This window comes from Crocuta crocuta, unplaced genomic scaffold (genome assembly GCF_008692635.1).
Source record: "Crocuta crocuta isolate KB4526 unplaced genomic scaffold, BGI_CrCroc_1.0 scaffold209, whole genome shotgun sequence".
NCBI classification, from domain to species: Eukaryota; Metazoa; Chordata; class Mammalia; order Carnivora; family Hyaenidae; genus Crocuta; species Crocuta crocuta.
In genome coordinates, this window is record NW_027551566.1 from 295720 (window position 1) to 306680 (window position 10961).

The window sequence follows — 10961 nt, forward strand, 5'->3', positions numbered from 1 at the left end:
CAAGAGGCTGTAACTCTTCCTCTGCTCCCAGCTCAAGTTTTGTGTGTTTATAATAGGGCCGTTTTCTCTGGCTGGGGAATGAGCCAATTCAGTGAGCTGAAAGTTCAGTTCAGTGGGCCCTCCTTGAAAGCCTGCTGTCGGGAGTGATAAGACTGGCTGGAGCATGCCGGCTGTAGGAGGGAAGAGTCGGGATCATCTGCCAGCTCTCTCTTAGACAACTTACTGGTGGGCTTGAGGTATCTGGATAATCAAGCCACTGATTTTCACCTTGGCTGCACGTGACTTTTCGGCATTCTAACATTCAGACAAGGGAACACCTTCAGACTCACCATCCTGGCACCTCTGTCGGCCTCAGGAGAGCCTCACGACCATAGGGGACAGGGCACAGGGACACCTCGCCTTGAGTAAGAAGCACCAGGAAGCCTGTTAGAAATGTGGATTCCTGGGGCACCTGAGTGGCTCAGTTGGTAGAGAGTCTGACTTCAGCTCAGGTCATAATTTCCCAGTTTGTAAGCTTGAACTCCAAATTGGGCTCTCTTGCAGAGCCTGCTTCGGATCTTCTGACCCTCCTTCTCTCTGCCCCTTCTCCATTTGCATGTTCTCTCTCTCTCTCTCAAAAATGAATAATAAAGTTAAAAAATTAACAGAAAAAGATAGAAACATGGATTCCCAGGCTCCACCTCAGGCCTACTGAATCCTAATCTCCAAGGGCAAGGGTACTGTCATTTGTGATTCACAACAAATCAATATGATAAGCTGTCTGACACCCCTGTAAGGAAGGAATCCCCACTGGTTATAGGGTCACAAACAGACTGTCTTTGCTGTGTGATCCATGAGAGCCCAGCTCATGCCCCTTGCATCCAATGACTATTGACATGTGTCTACAAAGGCCTTTTCAGGACCATACTGAAGAGGCACTCCGTTTCAGAATGCCTTGTAGAACCCACTGTGGCTTCCTTCCAGGGGTCCTGGCCCGAAAGCTTCTCCTTCACCAACATTCTTCACATGAATCTCCATCTCAGAAGAGGGAAAACCCTATCTACAGTAGCAGTCTGGGGGATGCTGGATGGTGTTCTCCAACACTCAACCCACCATAAACCTTCATAATATCACTGATGTGGCAAACAAGTAGGCCTCTAGCCTCAGCATGGCCATCCCAGAGGCATAAAACCCATCACTATCACCCAGTGCCTCTGAGCAACTATGGGAATTATAGTTTGGGTCACTTAAGTCTTTGTTTTCCATAGAAAAATCAAAGAATTCTGGAACTCTTTTGCTGTAAAGAAGGATTGGATGATTCAGATTATGGAGCTTCACTGTTTCCTCTGTACAAATGCAGCAGTAGTGGGAGGTATGTCAAAGACTGAATAGGATGACAACGATCTCCTATCTGTTTTTCTGATTCTACCTGTCGTGACCCATGGTGAAAAGAAAAGGAGGGAGGGCAAGAAGGAGGGAATGTGTCAGAGACTTGGTCAAAGGCCCAATGTTAACTTGTGTGTTGGTTTAAACACGTTCCCACATTCTTCAAAACCTCCTATCAAGAGATGGCATGGAAATTCCCTCCCCTTGAATAACACTAGCCATAGTGACTCACTTCTAATGAATAGGATGAGGCAGAAGTGAGGTGTGTACCATCCAGGGCCAGTGAAAAAAAGGCAATATAGCTTCCATCTGGTGCTCTTTCTCAGGGTACCCACCTCAAGAAACCCTAAGACCCCAGGCAAAACCCTGCGGGGAGGCCACATAGAAACACGAGATAGCGGCTTGAAGACCCCTGGCTGTGTGAATCTTCCATGAGCTGACTCTAGCCCCAGCTGCTGCCTGAATGCTCCTGCACAGAAGATCCCAAGTGAGAACTGCCAGGTCGTGCCCAGTCATGTTGTAGAGCCATGCGAGAACACGGCAAACAATTCCTGTGGTTTTACACTAACTTTGGGGTGGTTGTTACACAGAAATGGATAAATTCAGGTGAATGAAAGATATTAAATCAGAGAGACTCATCCTCATTCATGATGTTCCATTTAACCTGAAAAATGGAAATCATTTAGAAGAAGGCAAAACAATTCTAAAACCAGACAGACAGAGAAAAGCCCAATAATATTCATAAGATTTCCATCACAGTCCCCACTGAGGACAAGTAAACATCTAAGAAGCTAGGGCCAGACCTCTGTTCATGCACACACCTCTGATGACCTGCCTTGTCCACCAGAGAAGACGTAAGAACTGCCACACCATGCAAAAGGTGTTTTAGTAGCCAAAAAGATGGCCTCTCCACAGCCTCAGCATGAGCCCTCCATTCAGTGAGGACTCTGATGGGCACTCGGTGGAGCCAGCTTTCTCTATTTTGCACATAGTGGTTGTAATTCAGGATGCTGAGTGTTCAGGTCTTGTTGGAAATAGCAAATTTCTAAATGTGGGCAGAGGCTGCTGCACATAAGCACTGAAAAATGTTTACTAACACACTGTCCTTGTCTGCTGTAACAGAATGTTGTATGCTTGCTGGTTCAACCAATAGACATCTACACCTCCCGGCTGGGAGTCCAAGATCAGTGTGCCAGCCCAGTTGGGTTCTAAGGATGGTTGTCTTCCCACTGTTTCCCTCACGTGGCAGAGGGAGGAAGTTCTGGTGTCTCTTTTTCCTCTTATAAGAGCACTAATCCCATCATGGGGTCCCACCCTCAGAACGTCATCTAAACTGATTCAACCCCTACCCTACCAAAGGTACTATCACACTGTGGATTAGGGCTTCAACATATGGATTTTAAGTGGACAGAAACATTCAGTCCATAACACACCCAAGCATAATTACACAGTTTTCATGGAAATGGTCCTGAGGTGCCATTAAGAATTAATCCAGATTTGAGGTATTCTGTATGAAAAGGCAGAGTAGCAATTAAGCCTTTGAAATGATTTCCACCCAAAACTGTTATAAGTTTTTAATGTCCTACATCCTGAAAGGAGCAACTTTTCAATGGTCTCAGAATGAGCTCTTCAGGTTGATATCTCAGAGGCTAATAAGGAAGAATCACCAGAGGAGTTCTTGCTACCATGGGAATTGTTCCCAACACCTGTCAGTACTTCCTATTCAGTGATGGATCTCCTGGGCTCAAAATGAGAAGACATCCAAACCCAAGAGCCCAAGAAGCATTAGCTTTTCTTCTTTCTGGATGGCACAACTGGGAGAAGAGCGCAGGGAGACCACTGGGTAAAGCTTTTAATGCAGATGGGGCTTAGGTATTCCTCAGGCATCTAGTCCAACCCATAGGAGAAAGGAAAACCAATATACATGGAAATTCAGAGACTGGAGCAAGGTCACAGAGCTAGGTCCTCTCAGGCAGAGCTGGAACCATGGATACAAGGCTCCCAGTCCAGTGCTCCTTCTACTTTGGGAGTGTCAGAGCAGCACCAGAGACAGAAATAAAATGTTTTCCTTGCGTACTTATGGCAGGTTGAGCTAATTAAAAAAGCTGGAAGTTACCAGGATAAAGGAAATGCATGAAATGGCTCTTCTTTGTTTTGAGGAGTATTGTTTGTTATCTACCTCTTGCTATCTACCCATTTTTCACCTGAGTCCCCAACCTGCTCTTTTATCACTAGTGGTAGACATTCAGAGTGGGCTGGAGGAGCTGTACTCTCTGTCACCTAGGGAGCGATTTGAAGGCTTTGTGAGTATCTCAAGCTCTGTCAGTGATTAACTTATGAACGCACATTTTAGACCAACAGTCAACTTAAATACATTTCCTAAATTCTTCAAACAGCATGATGTTCCCAGATCTCAAAGTTGACTTTGGATTTACCTCCAGGGCCTTAGTTTTGTTTTTTGGTTTTGCTTTACTTTGCATTATTTATTTATTTTAGAAATGAAGAAATGCATTTTAGAAATGTTTTCTTCCTCTCATTGTTGCGGAAGGGTGTTGTGTCCCTCATTAAATGTGTGGGCAGATTTGTAACCATAGCAAAATTTAAATGTCCTTTGGTATCATTAGAGTGAGTTAGTAGAGCAGTCTAGTCGCTTTGTGCTTCTGATTTGCTTTAGCTGAAAACAGTGTGTGATCTTCAGAGAAGCAATTAGCATTTGATCTATAAAAGGAAAAGAGGTCATTATTAGGACTGTTAGAAAATAGGTGGATTTAACTGGACTTATTGTGGTGATCATTTGTCAATATATAAAAATATTGAATCATTAATTTGTACACTTGAGGCTAATATAATGTTATATGTGATTATACCTCAATAAAAAATGATAAGTAGGACTTTTTCCTGTAAAATGTATTTTGGGGATGAATGTGTGAATAGTTATAAGGGGAAATACGTGTGTGTGTGTGTGTGTGCGCGCGCGTGTGCATGCTTATACATCTCCAGATTTAGGTGTTTTTACTCTTTGAACAGAATATACAAAATTTATGTACATATATATGTATAAAATATAAAAATATAAAATACACATTGATTTTTCAGATAATTCTGGTTTATCTTCAAGTGAATTTCAGGTCTGTTAAACGTTAGCACTCTCCATCTCTAATGCTCAAGCACCAACCTAACATTTCATGTAGCAATAAATTGATGTCAATTTCCTATGATCCTCCTCACAGTACACATTTACATTCTTGCCTTAGAGTGTCCTTCACCCCTGCCCCAAATGCCACGATTCTGGATGCCTGAATTGTCATCATTTTCCCCAGCTACTTTTCACAAAACAGTAAACCTGCCACAGGAAACACAAACCTACTTGTAAGCTAACTTATATTAGTTGCCCAGAGAGCTAGAGAAAGATGCTGTGCAGGGGTAGAATGCATTCATGGGAAGTGTCTAGGTGGAGAATGGATGGATTTCTACATCACTGTCTCAGGAAAGCCATTGCTGCCCTACAGTAGCTATTTAGCAGTGCACAAGCTAGTCGACCATTTTAGGCCTCACTATATCTCTAACACACACACATTTTAAATAATGTCTATTTCCAAGGTTGTGATCATATTACATTTGAGGATATATGCAAAACAGCTTAGCATCTAAGAGTAAACCAAGCACTCCATAAATGTATTTCTGCAGAGACACCTCTAGCTGCTTCTGCATGCAGATCTATGTGTGCACGGATGCACACCCGGTTGCAAGCATGCATTGTATGCATGCATTTTCATATGTGCACATGCATGTCCATGTATGTGCTCATGTATGCACATGTATATGTGTGCATGCATGTACGCTTGTCTATATATACACACACACACACACACACATACATATACATATATGCATAGGATGTAGGCAACACTGAAGATGTCAGGGATTTGAGTTTTAGGACAGCTTGAGAAATAGGAATAGAACTTCCATCACCTTTTAAAAAAATTTTTAAAATATTTTATTAATTTTTGGGAGAGAAAGAGATAGAACATGGAGCGGGGGAGGAACAGAGTGAAAGAGGGACACAGAATCCAAAGCAGGCTCCAGGCTCTGAGTTGTCAGCACAGAGCCCCATGTGGGGCTCAAACTCTCAAACTGTGAGATCATGACCTGAGCTGAAGTCGGCTGCTTAACCGACTGAGCCACCCAGGTGTCCCCTTCCATCACCTCTTTTTAAATGTTTTTTTGAAGGACAGATATTTCAAGTAGGGGAGAGGGAAGAGAGAGAGGGGGACAGAGGTCCCAAGCAGGATCCCTGCTGACAGCAGCGAGCCTAATGTGGGGCTCAAACTAACTAATCGTGAGATCATGACCTGAGTCAAAGTCGGACGCTCAGCCAACTGAGTCTCCCTAACTCCCATCACCTCTTGATTTGCTTCTAACCAGGCAAACTTATAACCTAACAGAAAACTCATAACCTAATTCATAGAAATATTGGAAATGTATAAAAGGGAATTAAGTAAGATCACTTGGTCTTTTGTCTTAATGTGAATGTTAATTAATGAGATAGTATTTCTCAAGAAGAGATAGAAATTTATTTAGCTAATCAGTCAATAAATTAGGGGTGACTAACATATGCTGGGCATCAGAAAAACACACTTGAATTAGTAGAATATCTGACCCTACCTCAGGGAGCAGACCTTATCCTGGGGACAAAGAGAAGTGTAGACAAACACCTACTCTGCCTTTAACTGATGCTATTGTAGAAGCCAGTGTGTTCCTGCAGCAGGAAAGAGAGGGATTAGTTGCCCTGGCATGGTCAATGATTGCTGCTGAAGACTTGGCATCTAGGTACACTTAAAGGATGAGAAGGCCCTATCCAAGCAGATGGAAGTCAAGGCATAGGGTAGAAAGACATTACAAGGGGGAGAAGAAGGGGAGAAATGGTGGGGGAAAGGGAGAAAGGCAAACCATGAGAGACTCTTGAATGCTGACAAAAACTGAGAACTGATGGATGTAGGGGGGAGGGGGGAGGGGCATGGAGGAGGGCACTCTTGGGGATGAGCACTGGGTGTTATGTGGAAACTAATTTGACAATAAACTATTTGTAAAAAAAAAAAAAAAAAAGACATGAAGTCTTGAGAAAGCCAGACAGCATTGAGAAATGGCAGTGATTTGTGCCTTTGGTGTATAAACAGGGGGGCAAGTAGGGGACAGGGGCTGAGGAGACAGGCTTCCTCACACCTTGGGAGGTAAAGACCTTAGACACTCCTCCTGGCAGAGATAAAGAGAAGACCCTTCTGATGTTCCAAGCAGGAGTAGCCAATGGCAAGATCAGCTGTGTATTTCAGTAAGATAACCAGCAGTGGTGTGAAAATGAAAAGAAGTTGGGAAGTAAAATCACTTTTTACAGTATGCATGAGGGGCTAAATAATGAATGACCAGGAAGAGGGAGAAGGGAAGAGCACATCTGAGATGCTTTGAGATATAATTGTTAGGATTTATTGGTGAGGGAGAAATAATCATCAATATCACTCATGTTTCCAGCCCAGGCAATTTGTCAATGTTTGTGCATAAGCCATAAAAGGTTGCACTAGGTTGAGATGGGACAAACATCAGAAAAGGGTGAAGATCATGATTTTAATTCCAATATTTGACTTTAAGAGGCACTTGGTACATTCTGGTGGAAACACTCAAATTTCTTGACATCATCTCTGAATTGGCTAAGCATTAGAATAAGCCACGAGTCTGTTAGAATATCTAGGACTAGGTTTTGCTAACTATAAATCTGTGTAATAAGAACAGATTTTTTTGTTGAAATGTTTACTTAAAAATGACTTTGGGCAGGGGTGCCTGGGTTTCTCAGTCAGTTAAGTGTCTGATTTTGGCTTAGATCACAGTCTCATGGTTCACAAGTGTGAGCCCCACTGCCGACTCTATGCGGACAACTCAGAGCCTGGAGCCTGCTTCAGATTTTGTGTCTCCCTCTCTCTTCTGCTTCCTTGCTTGCTCTCTCTCTCTCTCAAAAAACAAAAAAACAAAAAAACAAAAAAAAACACTTTAAAAATTGACATTTGGGTGTGTGTGCACGTATACACACACACACACGGATGTCCTTATATATATTTGTTGTCTTTTTTTCTTTGACTAATATTCCGGGTTTTACTGTTGAACTATGGGCATTGTATGTGCATGTATGTGCGTGCGGATGTGTTATGTGCACTGGTATCTACATCAGTTTGTGGCCCACCAAACCCAGTCCTCTAGAGTTGTACTGTTTTCTTACCTGCCTGTTGTTCAAAACTTCATAATGTGAGGCTCAAGAACTATAAGATCCAAGCTTTTCCAAAATTATCTGAAACCATAGCCATTATTTTTGTAAGTATGCGCATGTTCATACTGTGTCTGAGAGAAAGTTCAAAGCTTTCTTAACTTCTCAAAGGAAAAGTTGAAAGGGGCACCTGGGTGGCTCAGTCGGTTAAGCGTCTGAATTCAGCTCAGGTCGTGACCTAACGGTTGATGGGTTTGAGCCCCGCATTGGGCTCTGTGCTGACAGCTAGCTCAGAGCCTGGAACCTGTTTCGGATTCTGTGTCTCCCTCTCTCTCTGACCCTCCCCTGCTTACACTGTCTCTCTCTCTCTCAGAAATAAATAAAACATTTTAAAAAACAAGGAAGCATAAAAAATATAAAGAAATAAAGAATTTTGGAAGCACTGTCTTAACCTACTTTCTTCAATTCACCATTCAATGTATGGGAGAAATCAGAGTCCCACTTGAGGTGGAGATATTTGCTTGAGGATGGAAAACAATTATATTAACCACAAGGATCTCATTTGTTAATCCTGAGAGATTTTTCATGCAGATGGGATGTTTTATTTCATATAGTATGCTGACGTTTAATAAGCTTTAATATGACTGTATATTGCTTCTGACAGTTTCTATGTTACTTATGGTAAATGAACATAACTAGAATAAGGTGCAGATAGATTGTATTTCAATATTTCAATCAGTTCATTGAATAGAATCTAAATCTGCTTTTATTCATGTTTTTCCTCCTTCTTATTTTTTTCCTCTTTTATTTATTTTTTTAATTCTTTTTTTTTTACAAATAGTTTATTGTCAAATTAGTTTCCACATAACACCCAGTGCTCATCCCCACTAGTGCCCTCTTCCATGCCCATCCCCCCTCCCCCCCACATCCATCAGTCCTCAGTTTTTGTCAGCATTCAAGAGTCTCTCATGGTTTGCCTCTCTCCCTTTCCCCCACCATTTCCCCCCTTCTTCTCCCCCTTGTTTCTCAAAAAATATGGAACGCTTCACGAATTTGCATGTCATCCTTGCACAGGGGTCATGCTAATCTTATCTGTATCGTTCCAATTTTAGTATATGTGCTGCCGAAGCGAGCACCTCCTTCTTATTTTTTAAAGTAGAATTTATACCCAGCACAGAGGCTAACACAGAGCTTGAACTCACGATCCTGAAATCAAGACTTGAGCTGAGATCAAGAGTCAGATGCTTAACTGATTGAGCCACCCAGGCTTCCCCTAGTGTTGGAGAAATAATAGGATCTTCATGCCTACAAATTTAGAATTTGCTTGACAGAATAAATGAGTTTATGCCAAGTGAATTTGGATAACTCAATAAAACTGTCTTTGGACTCCTGCCAGGCACACTAACTGCATAGGGGGAAACCAAAGGGAGGGTGCAGTTCCACAGGACCACCACAGTGGGGGAGCTGTTAGGGACCCTGGGCCGGATGAAGCAAGGGGAGGAAGCAGCTACCAGAACCCTGTGCAAGTACCACCCACTGATAGGTGCTCAGGCCTTCAGTAGAGGGACAAGCCAACCCATGGTCCTTCAGTGGGGAGAGAGCTGGGAAGATTCCATCCAGTCTCCTGCTGGTAGTTCCCACTGGCCAAACCCAGCCAGAAGCAGAAGGGAATCAGCCTCCCTAGTGGAGTAGAGTGGGGAAAGATAGGTATTGCATCTGGAAGGCAAAAGGAAAATATCCAGCATAGCTTTTTTTTTTCCCTCAGAGAAAGACAAATATCATATGATTTCACTCATATGTAGAATTTGAGAAACTCAGGTGATGAACATAGGGGAAGGGAAGGAAAAATAAGTAAAAGGAGAGAGGGAGGCAAACCATAAGAGACTCCTAAATATGGAGAACAAACAGGCGTTTGCTGAAGGGATGCTGAATGATGGGCACTAAGGAAGGTACTTGTTGGGATGAGCACTGGGTATTATATATAAGTGATGAATCACTGGCTGCTACTCCTGAAACCAAGACTACACTGTATGTTAACTAACTTGAATTTGCTGCTGCTGCTGATAATAATAATAATAAGCTAATTACATATCCTTGGGTGTGAACATAGGGTGAAATTATGAGCCCTGTGGACTTTTCATCTGCTTCCTCCTAAATTCCCCATCTCGTCCATTTGCCATCATGGCTCTGCTGCCTGAGGACTTAGTTGTTGGGCCCTCCAGGAAGCAGACATCAAGAAGAAGTTAGAAGAGTGAGGTTTACTGTGGTTAACAACTGTGAAGGGCAAAGTGGAGAGAAAGCAGGCATTGACTCTGAGAGTCCACAGACTGTAATGCAGGTCTGTTACCTGTGGAAGGAAAGCCAAAGGAAGAAAGCCTGGGAAGGAAGAGCCTCAGATGGCAGCATGGCTCTGAGAAGTTTTCTGTCAGACCAGCAAGGAGCTCTGGCATAAAGATGGCCCACAGAGTGGTCCCTCATTGGGAGGAAATGTCCAAGCCCTGGTTCCACTGTGCAGTCATTGTTTGAGGACTCCTTAATAGAAGTGTCACAGCTGGAGAGCAATGGCAGACCTACAGAAGCAACTGCTGGAGGCTGTCAGTTCTCTGACCTTTCCTGAGGCTGGTTAACCAGTTCTTTTCCGAAGGGGGATCTGAGTGGTGCATCTCTGTGTCTGCCACAGATGCCATGAGAGTCACCATGTGACATGAGCAGGAGGCTGTGATACAAGAAAGTTCTAGACAGACAGTAAAGGGAAACAGCTCTCTGTCTGAGAGGGAGGATCAGTGTGGAGAGAAGAGAGTCAAAGCAGAGGAAGTGAATGGCTAGTGACCTGTGACATGATCTCCCTTGTGTGGCTGGAAATCTGGTGGGGCAAGGGGTTAAGATGAGAAAACCTTGGCTGGAGAGTACAGAGGCAGGCCTTGAGCTCACGAGTGGTGGCCACAGTTGAGTGACAATGGCACATGGGCCTAATTTGGCAAAAATAAAACCTAAATTAGCTTCAGAGTCTACCTGGGTTGCTGTGTAGTATAGGACAGATACAGAAGTCCTCGCCTGCTTCAGAGCAAGTGTGGAGGGCAGCTGTCTATGCTGGCTGTTGGGTCTGTGGCGTGGCACCACTGTGGTGCAGACAAAATACTCTCTAGCTGAGATTAATCCTTTGACCATAGACCAAATTGTCGGGTAAAGCTGGAGCTCAGAGAATTTATGGGGCTAGAGAGGGAGAACCACTCAGCCTGCTCAAAAGGAGGGTAGACATACATCCATAAGCTGCAGATTTGGTTAGCAATACAAATCCTGGGCCAACAAGGATCTGGAGGATTAGCTTCTCCCTCCTTCACCAAGC

At 43.3% G+C, this 10961-nt stretch overlaps 1 non-coding gene across 1 annotated transcript; it reads right to left on the reverse strand.

Moving 5' to 3' along the window:
- Positions 1-8644: 8644 nt before the first annotated feature.
- LOC144220093 (U6 spliceosomal RNA) lies at positions 8645-8751 on the reverse strand. Its single transcript, XR_013331618.1, has one exon. It is a non-coding gene; the product is annotated as a U6 spliceosomal RNA (small nuclear RNA).
- Positions 8752-10961: the final 2210 nt, after the last annotated feature.